Source organism: Struthio camelus, chromosome W (genome assembly GCF_040807025.1).
Source record: "Struthio camelus isolate bStrCam1 chromosome W, bStrCam1.hap1, whole genome shotgun sequence".
Lineage (NCBI taxonomy): Eukaryota > Metazoa > Chordata > Aves > Struthioniformes > Struthionidae > Struthio > Struthio camelus.
The window spans coordinates 10,093,628-10,110,327 of NC_090981.1; the positions used below are offsets into that span (position 1 = coordinate 10,093,628).

The 16,700-nt window shown below is 48.2% G+C and overlaps 1 protein-coding gene across 4 annotated transcripts in view; it reads left to right on the forward strand.

Moving 5' to 3' along the window:
• Positions 1–16,700, forward strand: part of LOC104154078 (ceramide glucosyltransferase-like) — a 65,843-nt gene that overhangs the window by 10,251 nt on the left and 38,892 nt on the right. The gene's annotated exons all lie outside the window — the stretch shown is intronic.

Genomic DNA, 16,700 nt, shown 5'->3' on the forward strand with positions numbered 1-16,700 from the left:
GCCTCTCAGTCTTGTCTTCTCCAGGCTGAACAGGCCCAGCTCCCTCAGCCTTTCTTCATAGGAGAGATGCTCCAGTCCCCTACTCATCTTGGTAGCCCTCCGCTGGACTCTCTCCAGGAGTGCCATGTCTCTCTTGTACTGGGGAGCCCAGCACTGGAGACAGCACTCCAGGTGAGGCCTCACCAGGGCTGAGTAGAGGGGCAGGATCACCTCCCTCGACCTGCTGGCAACACTCTGCCTAATGCAGCCCAGGATACCCTTGGCCTTCTTGGCCACAAGAGCACACTGCTGGCTCATGTTTAACTTGTTGTCCACCAGCACTCCCAGGTCCTTCTCTGCAGAGCTGCTTTCCAGCAGGTCAGCCCCCAGCCTGTACTGGTGCATGGGGCTATTCCTCCCTAGGGGCAGGACCTTGCACTTGCCTTTGTTGAACTCCATGAGGTTCCTCTCCGCCCAGCTCTCCAGCCTGTCCAGGTCCCTCTGAAGGGCAGCACAGCCTTCTGGTGTGTCAGCCACTCCCCCCAGTTTAGTATCATCAGCAAACTTGCTGAGGGTGCACTCTGTCCCTTCCTCCAGGTCATCGATGAATACATTGAACAAGACTGGACCCAGGACTGACCCCTGGGGGACACCGCTAGCCACAGGCCTCCAACTAGACTTTGCACTGCTGACCACAACCCTCTGAGCTCAGCCATCCAGCCGGGTCTCAATCCACCTCACTGTCCACTCATCCATCCCACACTTCCTGAGCTTACCTAGGAGGATGTGATGGGAGACAGTGTCAAAAGCCTTGCTGAAGTCCAGGGAGACAGCATCCACTGCTCTGCCCTCATCTACCCAGCCAGTCATTCCGTCATGGAAGGCTATCAGATTGGTCAAGCATGATTTCCCTTTGGTGAATCCATGCTGACTACTCCTGATCACCTTCTTGTCCTCCAGATGCTTAGTGTTGACCTCCAGGAGGAGCTGTTCCATCACCTTTCCAGGGATGGAGGTGAGGCTGACAGGCCTGTAGTTCCCTGGCTCCTCCTTCTTGCCCTTTTTGAAGACTGGGGTGACATTGGCTTTCTCCCAGTCCTCAGGTACCTCTCCTGTTCTCCAGGACCTTTCAAAGATGATGGAGAGTGGCCTAGCGATGACATCTGCCAGCTCCCTCAGCACTCGTGGGTGCATCCCATCGGGGCCCATGGATTTATGGATTTTTGTGCTCCCTAGTTCTACAGCTTGCTGGAGAGTCAAAGCACAAAGTACCCAGTAGTCGGAGCGGACCTGTGCACAACAGAGGCAGTGCAGGCAGGGTCTTGAGAGCAGCAGGGCGACCCGGGCTTGCAGATGCGCCCAGGGGTGGGCACCACATCACGGGATAAAGATGGCGCGAACAGACCCGCGGTGGCTTCGGGTGGCCTGCCTGGCTTGCCACATGCTCACAGGGATGTTTTCTTACTGCAGGAACCCACTTCTGCAGCTTGAGACACCCCCCCCCCACCCACCCAGACAGCAACGGCACTGCCCTGAGGGACACCCACCCCCAAAGCAAGTTTAACTCCACCCCTCCCTATGCAAATATTGCAAGAGGAAAGGGACCAGTAGCAGCACCGCTGGGGTGGCGGGAGAAAGAGCGCCCCTCCCCGCTTCCTCCTGCAACAGCCCTAGGTACAGCTCAGCCGGGAGCTGCAGGGAAAGACCCTGTCCTTAAGCAGAAAGGCCAGGAGAGGGACAGAGGCTCTGGACTGATGCCAGGCTGGCATTCCTCGACCTAGGGACCAGCGATCCACCGCAAAAGGCATTCCCAGGGCTTGCAAAGCTCGCTCCTCACCTACTCCCATTGTGATGCGGGGTGCATGGCTGGGCCATACTCACGGGCAGACAAACTGTAGGGAATGCAGCATGGAGCAGCTCATGGCCGTTCCTCCCCCTTTTAGGGCAGCCGGAGGAGGAGGAGGTAGGGTTGGGTTAGGGCGGCCCAAAGTGGGAGGCAGAAAGGGCGGAGCATATGACTAGGGCCGAGCAGCCTCGCCAGCGCACTGGCCGCTCTTGGCACTCTTGCACCCAGACCCGTTGTAGCAGGGTGGGGGGTGGCTCATGGGATTGCCACCCATTCTCTGTGACCCGGGGGAATTGAGGCACGGCCTGTGTCTGGTTTCCCTGTGGTCTGCCACTGCTCCCCCCCCCCAACTTCCCTGCAGCTCGGGACCTGGAATGCTGGTGGTACATGGACATGTCTTGTCCAGAGCTGGTGAGGGACCAGTGCATGGAATGGCAAAGTCAGGCAGTGCACTCCAAAGCACTTCCATCCTGTGCTATGAGGGGGACCAGACAGCCTGACTTTAAGCTCAGGAGTGTTTGAGGTCTCCAAGAAGTGACAGCAACTCAGTGACATCTGTCACTTGTCATCTGCCCAACTGAGTGCAGAAATGTCAGCATGCCCAGGCATGGCCCTTGCTCAAAAGACCCCAGGTTAGGAAAGCAAACAGGAATGAACATGGGAGGTTTTGAGCTCATATGGGTGTCACCTGTCAGGGCCCTGAGCAACCCCCCCCCAGGGGTTTGACCGCCTGTGCTCAAGGCCAACTCTGATATGGCGCAGCCGCATAATCTGGGATCAGACTGCTGGGAAAGAGCTGAGAGAAGCCTCAGTGGAGGCCTTCTCCCTTTACCTGGGAGCTGCATTTAAGCTCAGGCCCTTGGGCTTGGCCTGAACTATGCTTTAGGTATGTTGTGCCTGGCCTTGTACCTCACTGATCCTGCCCTTGTCTTGCTGATTTGACTTCCTGGCTCAACCTCAGACCTGCCTTGTCACTACAGACTTGTCTGGTGATCACTGGATCACTGACCCTGGTCACTGTCACCAGACCTGCTCTGCTCTCCTTGCTCAGGTGCTGTGGGACTACACCCTGCTGGTGAGGCCACTGCCTCCGCCTGCCTTGCTGTCACCCTTGGCTCCTAGCTTGCCTGCCCTTGCAGAGCAGCCTACCCTTACTGCTCCCTGGCAGAACAAATCCTAAAGTTCAGACACTTCAGTGGGATTCAAAAAAGCAGAATATAGCTCTATTATGTTTTCAGTTTTTGTTCAAAGTAGGCACACTTAAGCTTCTTTAAGACTTCAGAAAATTTCTGATACATGGTAAAAATCTCAAATGATGCCCTGGATATACAGTATGGCCTTTTTTTAGTATCAACATTTTGGAATTTTGAGCCAGGTTCTAGGCTGCTGTAGTTGAACATTATAGCCAGTGGTCAATATTCCTGGTCAACTTAAAGAGTGTTGGTTCAGGCCGGAATCATCTTTACTGGACATTCTGAATAACTGCTAACACACTGCTTATTCTTTTAGCTTCACTGATATGCAAAGATTGACTATTCTGTATTTAATGCATCATACTGTATAAGAATACATATTAACATCCTATCCACTCCTGGACCCAAGACCTAGTTAACTGCGATGTCTGTTTTTTAAATCAAAGGATATTAATAGATATGCTAAAATATGGCAGAGCTATTTATTCTAGCTTTCCCAGAATCAGGTAAATGCTGCAAAAATTATTCACAGCAATACTTTTACATTTCATAACCAATTTGCTTTGACTGTTCACACCCAAAGTATTTGACTGTATTCAAATAAGGTAGAATACTTTTAGGCAACAGATCCAGAAGTATAACTGAGTATTCTTATTGGAACTTTGATTCTAAAACAGATACAATTTTCTGGTGTCTTATAGGGTAGATTCATACACTGTGTACAATCAAAACAGCTTCTTGTGCACAACTGCCTGTGAGGCACAAGCATTTTGCGCTCTTACCCCTTACTACTAGGTTCCACTAAAGCTAATCAGAGAGATTGTATTCAGACCCTGTGTGGTGGGCTTGCTTCCCTGTGAAGAGCCTGCACACCCTCTGGACTGTGGACAATCCATCCAAAGTTCTATGATCACACTGCCCTCTAACCAAAGTATAAGTCTGTAGCTGACCAGAAAAATCTGAGTATTTGTTTTTGCATTTTGGGAAAACTGATTGTTTCATTCCATTCATAGCTTTATTATCCAATGTGAGAGTTTGTTTGCTAACTCCACTTCCATTATATGTAGATAACCATTAAAACGCTCACTGGTGAATAAGTTCCTGTTGGAAATATTTTGGAATTTCTTTTGAAGCCACACCTGTACATATCACATATGAGCCTCTTAAGTGAGCCTCTTGCTCATTTGTCTCATTGAAAAACAGTATATGTCGCACCCCAATGGAAAAGCAAGTTAAAGCTGCATTAAATGCAAACAGATGTGCAAGAAAAGTAATATCTTAAGATTGCTAAACAGCATTGTTCACTTTAGCCATATCCACTGTTTTAAGCACTCATACAAAAAAGAACAAATAAATATTGTTTACCTGAGTAGCATTTCTTTTTGATTGAGAGGAACACAGCTGAAGGAGCAAAGGCAGAGTTTCGAGTAGAGATCGGAAACTACAGAGGTCATAGCATCCTATTAGCATTGTCTGGTTCAGCATGTCACCATGAAAATGACTACAAGCAATAGAGAGGTTGTATTCAACACTGCACTTTGATGTTCCTTCTAGAAGGAGCGTTGCTTTGTTTAATGCAGCAGGTCTGACAATCCTTTGCAGAGGATAAACATGTCCTGGGGCAGTGGAGTATCTTAGGTACAAGGGCCCATTACTATTACTTGGAACTTATTTAAACACAAGATATGGAGACTGGTTCTGTGGGATGTGTATCAGTCTCTGATACAGTTAACAAGAGCTGCTCCTGAGGAAAGATTCAGGAAAACTTGCTCAGGTCTGGGGCTCTATTTGCACAATAGGTTTTATTCTAACATGACTAGTTAGAATAACAAATGAATTTTCATATCCATTCTAGAAGCTATGTTACATATTCAGAATTGACTATGGCAACTCTGGATATAACATGGGACTAGCCAAGACTGTCCAGATGTTCAGTGAGTCTAATCCTATTCATAAACTAATCTTAGAAGCAGTTAGATCACTTAAACCACTACACTGGAAGGCTGCTCTGAAATGTATCCAGTCTGATTGTTAGGAACCTTCTCTCAATTTCCAGTGTCAAGTGTCAGTTTATTCATGGCCAGCTTATACCCATTTGTTTCTGTGATAATATTGTCCTTTAGCTTAAATAATTTTTTTGTTTTCCTGATGACTACAGACAACAATTAGTTTAGCCATTACTTTTCTAGGCTGAACAAGGCAGGCTTTTTAGTATCCTTTTGTGTGACTGACTCTGCATTACCTGACTCTTAGCCCTTCTTTATTTGCTGCAGTTTGAATTCCTCTTTCTTGAAGAGGGAGAGTAGAAATGTACATAATAATCCTAGAAGAGGTATCAGCTACAACTCTGTAAAATGGCACTAGGCCTATCCTATCTGTCCTGGAAATATTTCAACTAATATATTCTCAACTTGCATTTGCCTCTTTCTTTACAGCACTTACTTTAAAATTCCTTAACTAATCCCCATCTTTTTGTCATAATTAAACATTTCTCATGTGAAACCTTATCAAAAACCCAAGCAGAAGATGTCAGTTTCATTTTCTTTCACTAGAAAATCACTAAAAATTACCGAAGAACCTATCAGAGCAATCTGACATGAGATTCAACAAGGGTTTATCAAAGTCATCTCATTGAGAGACCCTGGAATCATACTGGATTGAAATATTCTGTTAGCAACAGGCCTTTCTAAAACAGTTAAGCAATATACACTGAAAAGGATAAAAATAAATATAATGCCTTAGCCAAATGAATAGCTGCCTTCTAGCAATTTTATTTGATCTTTTATCTTCAGCCTACATTTTTCTACTTTAATGCAAAAAATCAAAGATTTAATAATATGAATACAGAAATTTTTCATTAATAGAAAAAACAAATGAATGCATTTATCTTGAATAAATAGAAGTCAAGAAGTCAAGCAAAGGGGGCAGGAGACCTGCATGGATGAACAAGGAGCTCCTGACTAAACTCAAACATAAGAAGGAAGTGTACAGAAGGAAGAATACAGAAAGTGGAAGCAGGGACAGTTAACCCGAGAGGAATATAGGGACGTTGTCAGAGTATGCAGGGATGCAACTAGGAAGGCCAAGGCCCATCTGGAGTTTAATCTGGCGAGGGATGTCAAGGACAACAAGAAGGGCTTCTATAAATACATCAGTAACAAAAGGAAGACAAGGGGAAATGCGGGCCCGCTGCCGAATGGAGCAGGGGCCCTGGTGACAAAGGACACAGAAAAGGCTGAGATACTGAATGCCTTCTTTGCCTCAGTCTTGACTGGTAAGACCAGCCCTCAGGAATCCCGGGCCCTGGAGATCAGGGAGAAAGTCTGGAGAAAGGAAGCCTTTCCCTTGGTGGAGGAGGATTGGGTTAGGGATCACTTAAACAAACTGGACATCCACAAGTCCATGGGCCCTGATGGGATGCACCCACGAGTGCTGAGGGAGCCGGCCAATGTCATTGCAAGGCCACTCTCAATCATCTTTGAAGGGACATGGTGATCAGGAGAGGTGCCTGAGGACTGGAAGAAAGCCAATGTCACTCCAGTCTTCAAGAAGGGCAAGAAGGAGGATGTCGTGGATGGAGTGAGGAGGAGGAATGCACTTCACTTGGTAGAGAGAAACAGCAATATGTTTTATTGATTTAACAGAGTACAATCGTAATTAAGACAGTGACTTTACACAAGGGACGAACGGCAAGGTTCACCCGGGTTATTTACTGCATGGAGGACAGGGTCAGGTGAATCTGTCTGGAAGTCCTGGTGGACAACAAGTTAAGCATGAGCCAGCAATGTGCCCTTGTGGCCAAGAAGGCCAAGGGTATCCTGGGCTGCATTAGGCAGAGTGTTGCCAGCAGGTCGAGGGAGGTGATCCTGCCCCTCTACTCAGCCCTGGTGAGGCCTCACCTGGAGTGCTGTCTCCAGTGCTGGGCTCCCCAGTACAAGAGAGACATGGCACTCCTGGAGAGAGTCCAGCGGAGGGCTGCAAAGATGATTAGGGGACTGGAGCATCTCTCCTATGAAGAAAGGCTGAGAGCTGGGCCTGTTCAGTCTGGAGAAGAGAAGACTCAGGGGTAATCTCATCAACGTGTACAAGTATCTGTAGGGAGGGTGTCAAGAGGATGGGGCCAGACTCTTCTCAGTGGTGCCCAGCAACAGGACAAGAGGCAATGGGCACAAACTGAAACACAGGAAGTTCCACCTAAACCTGAGGAAAAACTTCTTTCCTGTGAGGGTGACAGAGCACTGGACCAGGTTGCCCAGAGAGGTAGTGGAGTCTCCTTCACTGGAGATATTCAAAACCCGTCTGGACGCGATCCTGGGCAATGTGCTCTAGAGGACCCTGCTTGAGCAGGGAGGTTGGACTAGATGATCTCCAGAGGTCCCTTCCAACCTTGGCCATTCTGTGTTTCTGTGATTCTGTGTCAAGGAAGCCCTCCCATTGAGTCACGAGGTTCAGAAAGGACCCGAGTGGATCCGATCCTAGTCCCAGACTTGGTCAGTGGTTTATGTTTAAGGAGTATATGAACAATCACACAATCACCCAGATATGTAACCTAGCAAAGCTTGCAAAGCAGACGTCGGGGAGACCCAGACTAAGGTTTGTGCCTAAGGTTTGTGCCTAAGAATTATGGCTAAAGATTATGTGCACAATCAATCAGAGAGGTAACTTAACAAAGTTACAAAGTTCTAGCATGCTATTAGTGTCACTTACCAAGGATCTGTCTGTCGCTGGTAAGGAATCTCTCGACCTCGAGGAGTAACCTTGAGAGGCATCCCTGCTCAAGAGGAGGTTCTGCAGTGCAGCCCACCAACATGCAGGAGAGCTCAATGGGCTCTGGATCGCCCCCTATTTATGAGGGTAAGATGATTGACTCATAGTCATATTAACATGCTAGATGGTGCTCCGTTAGCCCCTGTCCAGGTGCATTTGCATACCAGACGGGCTTTAGTTGGTGGTGCATGCTCAGTTAGCCCCTGTCCAGGTACATTTGCATACTAGACAGGTTTTAGTTGGTGCATGCTCAGTTAGTCTCTTTCCAGGTGCTGTTTACGAGGAGATCAGTTTAGGCTAAGGGGGAAGAAGAGCACCATCTCAAGGTGATGTTTAGGCTATGAGAGAAGAACAGCACATCGGGGGGAGGGGGAGGAGCGGACCGTCACAGAGGACACAGGGAACTACAGGCGAGTCTGCCTCACCTCAATACCTGGAAAGGTGATGGAACCACAAAACCTGAATGGCTTTTCCAGGCACAGGAAGGATAAGAAGGTGATTGGGAGTAGTCAGCATGGATTCACCAAGGGGAAATCATGCTTGACGAACCTGATAGCCTTCCATGATGGAATGACGGGCTGGGTAGATGAGGGGAGAGCAGTGGATGTTGTCTCCCTGGACTTCAGCAAGGCTTTCGACGCTGTCTCCCATCACATCCTCATAGGTAAACTCAGGAAGTGTGGGTTGGATGAGTGGACGGTGAGGTGGATTGAGAACTGGCTGAATGGCAGAGCTCAGAGGGCTGTGGTCAGCAGTGCAAAGTCTAGTTGGAGGCCTGTAGCTAGCGGTGTTCCCCAGGGGTCAGTATTGGGTCCAGTACTGTTCAACATATTCATCAGTGACCTGGAGGAAGGGACAGAGTGCACCCTCAGCAAGTTTGCTGATGATACTAAACTGGGGGGAGAGGCTGACACACCAGAAGGCTGTGCTGCCATTCAGAGGGACCTGGACAGGCTGGAGAGCTGGGCAGAGAGAAACCTCATGGAGTTCAACAAAGGCAAGTGCAGGGTCCTGCCCCTAGGGAGGAATAGCCCCATGCACCAGTACAGGTTGGGGGTTGACCTGCTGGAAAGCAGCTCTGCAGAGAAGGACCTGGGAGTCCTGGTGGACAACATGTTGACCATGAGCCAGCAGTGTGCCCTTGTGGCCAAGAAGGCCAAGGGTATCCTGGGCTGCATTAGGCAGAGTGTTGCCAGCAGGTCGAGGGAGGTGATCCTGCCCCTCTACTCAGCCCTGGTGAGGCCCCACCTGGAGTGCTGTCTCCAGTGCTGGGCTCCCCAGTACAAGAGAGACATGGCACTCCTGGAGAGAGTCCAGCGGAGGGCTACCAAGATGATCAGGGGACTGGAGCACCTCTCCTCTGAAGAAAGGCTGAGAGAGCTGGGCCTGTTCAGCCTGGAGAAGACAAGACTGAGAGGCAATCTCATAAACGTGTACAAGTATCTGAAGGGGGAGTGTCAAGAGGATGAGGCCAGTCTCTTCTCCGTGGTGCCCAGCAACAGGACAAGAGGCAATGGGCAGAAACTGAAACACAGGCAGTTCTGTCTAAACATGAGGAAAAACTTCTTCACTGTGAGGGTGACAGAGCATTGGACCAGGTTGCCCAGAGAGGTAGTGGAGTCTCCTTCGCTGGAGATAGTCAAAACCTGCCTGGATGTGATCCTGTGTAATGTACTCTAGATGACCCTGCTTGAGCAGGGAGGTTGAACTAGATGATCTCCAGAGGTCCCTTCCAACCTAAACGATTCTGTGATTCTATGATCTTCCACCGCAGTCTGCCTTCACTGCACCTTGGGTTTCTGGGCCTGGCAAGGTACCAATTGCTTTCTTGACTAATTTCTATAGGTGAGTGTCAGCAGAAAATCTGTATTCTAGAAGGGTCAAATGTTTGGAAATGTCAAATATTAATTTTAAAATCAAGTGTCATATCTAGCAATGTAACATTCCATCAGTCACTTCACTCGACTGACTCCTGGTTTCCCTGTCACCTTTTTCCTTGACTTCACCCTTTTAGTTCTTCCTCTGTGCTTAAATAAGGGTTCCCACTCCTGGTCCTCCAACCACAACATCAATTCCTGCTCTTCTGCTTCCAGGCCAAATACTTTTCTCCTCTCCTTCTAGGCCTTGCTGGGTGCCTTCGATTCTTACCTCCCTGAACAACCTTCCTTTTACCTAAATTAAATTTAAGATCCTTAAATTGTGCTCTTTGCTGGAGTTACAGTTGTTTAACAAGGGATGTGAAGGGTACCAAGAAGGGCTTCTATAAGTATATTGACAAGAAAAGGAAAGCTAAGGAGAATGTGGATGCGCTGCTCAATGGGGCGAGGCTCTAGTGACCAAGAACATGGGGAAGGCTGGGGTAATTCAATGCCTTCTCTGCCTCAGTTTTTACTGGTAAGGCCTGCCCTCAGGCCTACCAGGTCCCTGAACCTACTAGCAGAGTCTAGGGGGGTGAAGCAGTATCCACAATAGAGGAAGAAAGTTAGGGAGCACTGAAGCCAATTGGACATACATGAGTCCATGGGACCAGATGGAATTCATCCGAGGGTGCTGAGGCAGCTGGCCAGTATCATTGTCAGGCTGCTCTCTATCATCTTGAAAAGGTCATGGTGATTGGTGGAGGTTCCTGATGACTGGAGAAAGGTGAATGTCACACCCATCTTCAAGAAGGGCAAGAAGGAGGATCCAGGGAACTGCAGGCTGGTCAGCCTAACCCACTCCCCAGGAAGATTATGGAACAAATCCTCCTGGAAGCCATGTCCAGGCTCATGAAGCACAAGAAGGTGATTGGGAATAGCCAACATGGATTTACAAAGGGCAAATTGTGCCTGGCCAACTTGATAGCTTTCTGTGATGAGATGACTCTCTGCAGATGAGGGGAAAGTAGTGGATGTTGTTTAGCTGGACTTCAGCAAGACCTTTAATATGGTCTGCCATAGCATCCTTATCATCAAACTGGTGAGATATGAACTGAATAACTGGACAATAAGGTGGGCGGAATATTGGCTGGATCACCAGACTCAAAGGGTTGTGATCAGCACTATAAAGTCCAACTGGCAGCCAGTTACTAGTAGCATCCCTCAGGATTCAATACTGTTTAATGTCTTTATTAATGACCTGTATGAAGGGACAGAATGCACCCTCAGCAAGCTTGTAGATGATATCAAATTGTGTATGTGTGGGGGGCAGGGCAGGTGGCACTCATGCTGAAGGGTATATCTGCTATTCAGAGGGACCTCAACAGGCTGGAGAAATGGGCTGACAGGAACCTCATGAAGTTCAGCAAAGGCAAAAGCAAAGTCCTGCACCTGGGACAGCATAATCCCATGCAACAGGAGAGGCTGAAGGCTGACTGGCTAGAAAGTAGCTTTGCAGAAAAGGACCTGGGGGGTCAACAAGTTGAATGTGAGTCAGCAGCGTGCCCTTGCAGCCAAGGTGGCCAACTGCATCCTGGGCTGTATTAGCCAAGAATGGAGCCAGCAGGATGAAGGAAATGATTATTCCCTTCTGATTAAGCCAGACTCTTGTCAGAGGTGCACAGGGATAGGACAAGATACAACAGACAAGTTGCAATGTGAGAAATTCCGATTAGATATTATGAGAGTTTTTTCCTGATGGTGGTGGTCAAACACTGGAACACGGGCCCAGAGAAGGTGTGGAATCTCCATCCTTGGAGACATTCAAATCTCAACTGGTCAAGGCCCTGAGCAACCTGCTCTAACTGGACCTGCTTTGAGCCAGGGGTGGAGCAGAGACCTCTAGAGGTCCCTTCTAACCTAAATCACTCTATGATTCTATGACATTACACTATTCTTACACCCCAAAATTTTCTTTTGCTCTTAAATACTAATTTGTGGCAGCTCGTGTATGGTAAATAATGCCACCTTGCAGAGATTAAAATCCTTGCCCTGAAAATCTTAAAAGTGAAGGAAGGACAGATGAAAACTAAAAAGCAATGTTAACACTTGCCATTTATAAAAATAACCCCACACATAGTGTTATTTTTCAGTAGAAATTGAAGGAGAACCAAAAGAGGGAAAGCTCAGTAGTACTCAAGAAGAGGACAAGATAGAACAAATGTGTTTGGAGGTAGATCTTAGAAAACGAGCACCTCTGAAACATGGGAGAATGTAGTAGAAGGAGCATCAAGATCACAAGCACGGATGGAGAAAGTTGGAGGGGAGATTCAGAGAGCAACTAGATGAGAAGAATGGGCAAGGCAGGAGAAACAGAAGATAAAATATAGGCAAGACTAAGCTCTACTGGGCCTCAAGATTGAAGACATGGAGTTTAGGGGGAGAGGGGGTTATATATATAAATAACAGGAGATTCAGGGCAAGACAGTAAAGAAAGGTACACATTCAGAACAGTGAAGGAGGAAAAAGGTGAGTTCCTGATCTCGTTTACATTAATTTTTCTGTGCAAATGTATCAGATCTGATTGTCCTCTCAGAGCACTAGGAGCTATAAAAGTGTCACTCAGCTTCAAATGACTTACTCTAGTCCTGTAAGCTCAGAGGCAAACTAACAGCAACCCAGCATGCTTTCTCCAATGAGCATTCAACAGGTCAACGCTGACTGCATAAACACAACTGCTTTCAACAGTGATATTGGAAAAGAGGCTTGTAAGTTAGTGTAGCTGTCAATAATGGATCACTTCCCCTGGAAAAATAGTGTATAGCTAAATTATTAGCAGGGGCCTTCTGATATTAAGTTTATTACAAAGCACTTGCTTTTTTTATGTATAGATTATTGAGAATCAAAAAATAGCAAAGCCTCATTCTTTAATTTGTAGTATGAGGTTGACTTCAAGCTTGAATTCCTCCCTCCGCATGGCTTGGGCATTTTAAGACCTCTCCTATATGATTTTTTCTGCTGTTATATTTGCCAAGACACTCCACCAGATGAGATGTATGCTGTGGCTAGTCTGGAACTACATCTATTAAGACTGGTTGGCCACTCAACATATGTTGATCAGTCAGCTTGCTACTGGCAAACAGAACAGATACTGACAGAGTTCTCCACTAAGTCTTCCCCCAAATTTGTAAGAATCTCTTGTTGAGACTTTAATACATCTTTCAAACCTGAATGAAATTCAAAATTTATTTAGGCAGGGAGACTGGCAGAGAGCAATTGCATAAACATCACTTTTTTTTAGGAAACCTAGCTAATGACCACTGATTTTTTTTTCCTTAGTCTAAAGGATAGCTTTCATACATGAAGAAGCTGTGAGAAAAGACAGAAAGAGTGGAGTGTTTGTATAATGGTAAACATGGCCAGTATATCTGCATTTATTTGATTATTCCAGAAACATGTCTTAATAAAGGGTTTCTTATACGTATCCAACACCCTGCATGACCTTTGAGATGGACTCTTCAGAATTTACTATTAAAAATTAAATTATTCTATGATTCTATGAAATAGTTTTGGGTTGGAAGGGACCTTCAGAGGTCGAGTGCAACCCCCTGATCAAAGCAGGTCTAATTAGATCAGGTTGCTCGTGGCTTTGTCCAGTTGAGTCTTGAACACCTCCAAGGATGGAGATTCCACAATTTCTCTGGGTGAACTGTTCCAGTACTTGACCACCCTCATGGTGTTTAAAAAAACCCAACAAACAAACTCCTAATATTTAAAAAGAATTTTCTGTGTTCCAACTTGTGTCTGTTGCCTCTTTTTCTATTGTTGTGCATCTCTGAGAAGACTCTGGATCCACCTTCTCTGTATCCTCCAATCAGGTAGTTGTAGACAGCAGTAAGGTCTCCACTTAGCCTTTCCTTCTCCAGGTTGAACAAGCCCAGTTTTCTCAGCCTCTCCTTGTATGTCACGTTCTCTAGCCCCCTGACCAGCTTGTTGGCCCTCCACTGGACTCACTTGAGTAGGTCAATATCTTCTTTGTACTGGGGAAGCCAGAACTGGACACAGCACTCCAGATGCAGTCTCACAATTGCCAAATAGAGAGGAAGGATCACTCCCCTGGACCTGCTAGCTCCACTCTTACTAGTAAACCCCAGGATGCAGTGGGCCTTCTTTGCTGAAAGGGCACACTGCCGATTCTTGTTCAACTATGTTGTCCACCAGGACCCCCAGATCCTTTTCTGCAAAGCTGCTTCCTAGACAGTCAGCCCCTAGCCCATATTGTTGCATGGGGTTATTCCATCCCAGATGCAGGACTTTGGATCTGCTTGTCAGGGTCCCGAGTGTACTAATACCCTTACTGGCCTTACAGGGCCCTTACTGGCCCTGACCAGCCTCACCTGGGGCCTCTACCCATACTCCCTGCCCATGGGCCCAGGAGCCCTATTTAAGCTCAGACCTGGGCCTTCAGTCCCTGCCTGAGCTATGTCATAGGCGTACTGGTCTCCAGCGCAGCCACAGCCATGCCTTTACCTGGCCATGGAACTCATTGACCCCAATCCCGACCTGCAGACTGACTTCCTAGCTTGGCCTCGGACCTACCTTGTCACCATGGACCCGCCCAGCAATTGGTGTACCTGATCCTGACCTGCAGATTTACTTCCTGGCTTGATCTTGGACCTGCCTCATCACCACAAACTTGCCTGATGATCACAGAATCACAGAATCACAGAATCACAGAATGGTTTAGGTTGGAAGGGACCTCTGGAGATCATCTAGTCCAACCTCCCTGCTCAAGCAGGGTCACCTAGAGCATATTGCCCAGGATCACATCCAGACGTGTTTTGAATATCTCCAGCGAAGGAGACTCCACTACCTCTCTGGGCAACCTGGTCCAGTGCTCAGTCACCCTCACAGTGAAGAAGTTTTTCCTCATGTTTAGACAGAACTGCCTGTGTTTCAGTTTGTGCCCATTGCCTCTTGTCCTGTTGCTGGGCACCACGGAGAAGAGACTGGCCTCATCCTCTTGACACCTTCCCTTCAGATACTTGTACACGTTGATGAGATCGCCTCTCAGTCTTGTCTTCTCCAGGCTGAACAGGCCCAGCTCCCTCAGCCTTTCTTCATAGGAGAGATGCTCCAGTCCCCTACTCATCTTGGTAGCCCTCCGCTGGACTCTCTCCAGGAGTGCCATGTCTCTCTTGTACTGGGGAGCCCAGCACTGGAGACAGCACTCCAGGTGAGGCCTCACCAGGGCTGAGTAGAGGGGCAGGATCACCTCCCTCGACCTGCTGGCAACACTCTGCCTAATGCAGCCCAGGATACCCTTGGCCTTCTTGGCCACAAGAGCACACTGCTGGCTCATGTTTAACTTGTTGTCCACCAGCACTCCCAGGTCCTTCTCTGCAGAGCTGCTTTCCAGCAGGTCAGCCCCCAGCCTGTACTGGTGCATGGGGCTATTCCTCCCTAGGGGCAGGACCTTGCACTTGCCTTTGTTGAACTCCATGAGGTTCCTCTCCGCCCAGCTCTCCAGCCTGTCCAGGTCCCTCTGAAGGGCAGCACAGCCTTCTGGTGTGTCAGCCACTCCCCCCAGTTTAGTATCATCAGCAAACTTGCTGAGGGTGCACTCTGTCCCTTCCTCCAGGTCATCGATGAATACATTGAACAAGACTGGACCCAGGACTGACCCCTGGGGGACACCGCTAGCCACAGGCCTCCAACTAGACTTTGCACTGCTGACCACAACCCTCTGAGCTCAGCCATCCAGCCGGGTCTCAATCCACCTCACTGTCCACTCATCCATCCCACACTTCCTGAGCTTACCTAGGAGGATGTGATGGGAGACAGTGTCAAAAGCCTTGCTGAAGTCCAGGGAGACAACATCCACTGCTCTGCCCTCATCTACCCAGCCAGTCATTCCGTCATGGAAGGCTATCAGATTGGTCAAGCATGATTTCCCTTTGGTGAATCCATGCTGACTACTCCTGATCACCTTCTTGTCCTCCACATGCTTAGTGATGACCTCCAGGAGGAGCTGTTCCATCACCTTTCCAGGGATGGAGGTGAGGCTGACAGGCCTGTAGTTCCCTGGCTCCTCCTTCTTGCCCTTTTTGAAGACTGGGGTGCCATTGGCTTCCTTCCAGTCCTCAGGCACCTCTCCTGATCTCCAAGACCTTTCAAAGATGATGGAGAGTGGCCTAGCGATGACATCTGCCAGCTCTCTCAGCACTCGTGGATGTATCCCATCGGGGCCCATGGATTTATGAATGTCAAGTTTGGACAAAAGGTCTCTAACCTGATCCTCCTCCACCAAGGGAGAGTCTTCCTTTCTCCAGCCTTCCTCTCTTGTCCCCAAGGTCTGGAATTCCTGAGGACTGGCCTTAGCAGTGAAGACTGAAGCAAAGGCAGCATTCAATATCTCTGCCTTCTCTGTATCCTTCGTCACCAGGGCACCCACCCCATTCAGCAGCGGGCCCACATTTTCCATAGTCTTCCTTTTGCTATTGATGTATTTGAAGAAGCCCTTCTTGTTGTCCTTGACATCCCTTGCCAGGTTTAATTCCAAATGGGCCTTAGCCTTCCTTGTCACATCCCTGCACACTCTGACAACGTCCCTGTGTTCCTCCCAAGTGGCCTGTCCCCTTTTCCACATTCTGTGTACTTCCTTCTTCTGTTGGAGTTTTGCCAGGAGTTCCTTGCTCATCCATGCAGGTCTCCTGCCCGCTTTGCTCGACTTCTTCCTCAGAGGGATGCACTGATCTTGAGCCTGGAGGAAGTGATGCTTGAATATTAACCAGCTCTCCTGGACCCCTCTTCCTTCTAGGGCCCTCCCCCATGAGATTCCCCTAAGTAGGTCCCTCAAGAGGCCAAAGTTAGCTCTCCTGAAGTCCAGCGTTGCAATCCTACTCATTGCCCTGCTCCCTCCTCGTAGGATCCTGAACTCTACCATCTCATGGTCACTGCAGCCAAGGCTGCCCCCAACCATCACATCTCCAACTAGACCTTCTTTGTTCGTTAGTACAAGGTCTAGCATTGCACCTCTCCTCGTTGGCATCTCCACCA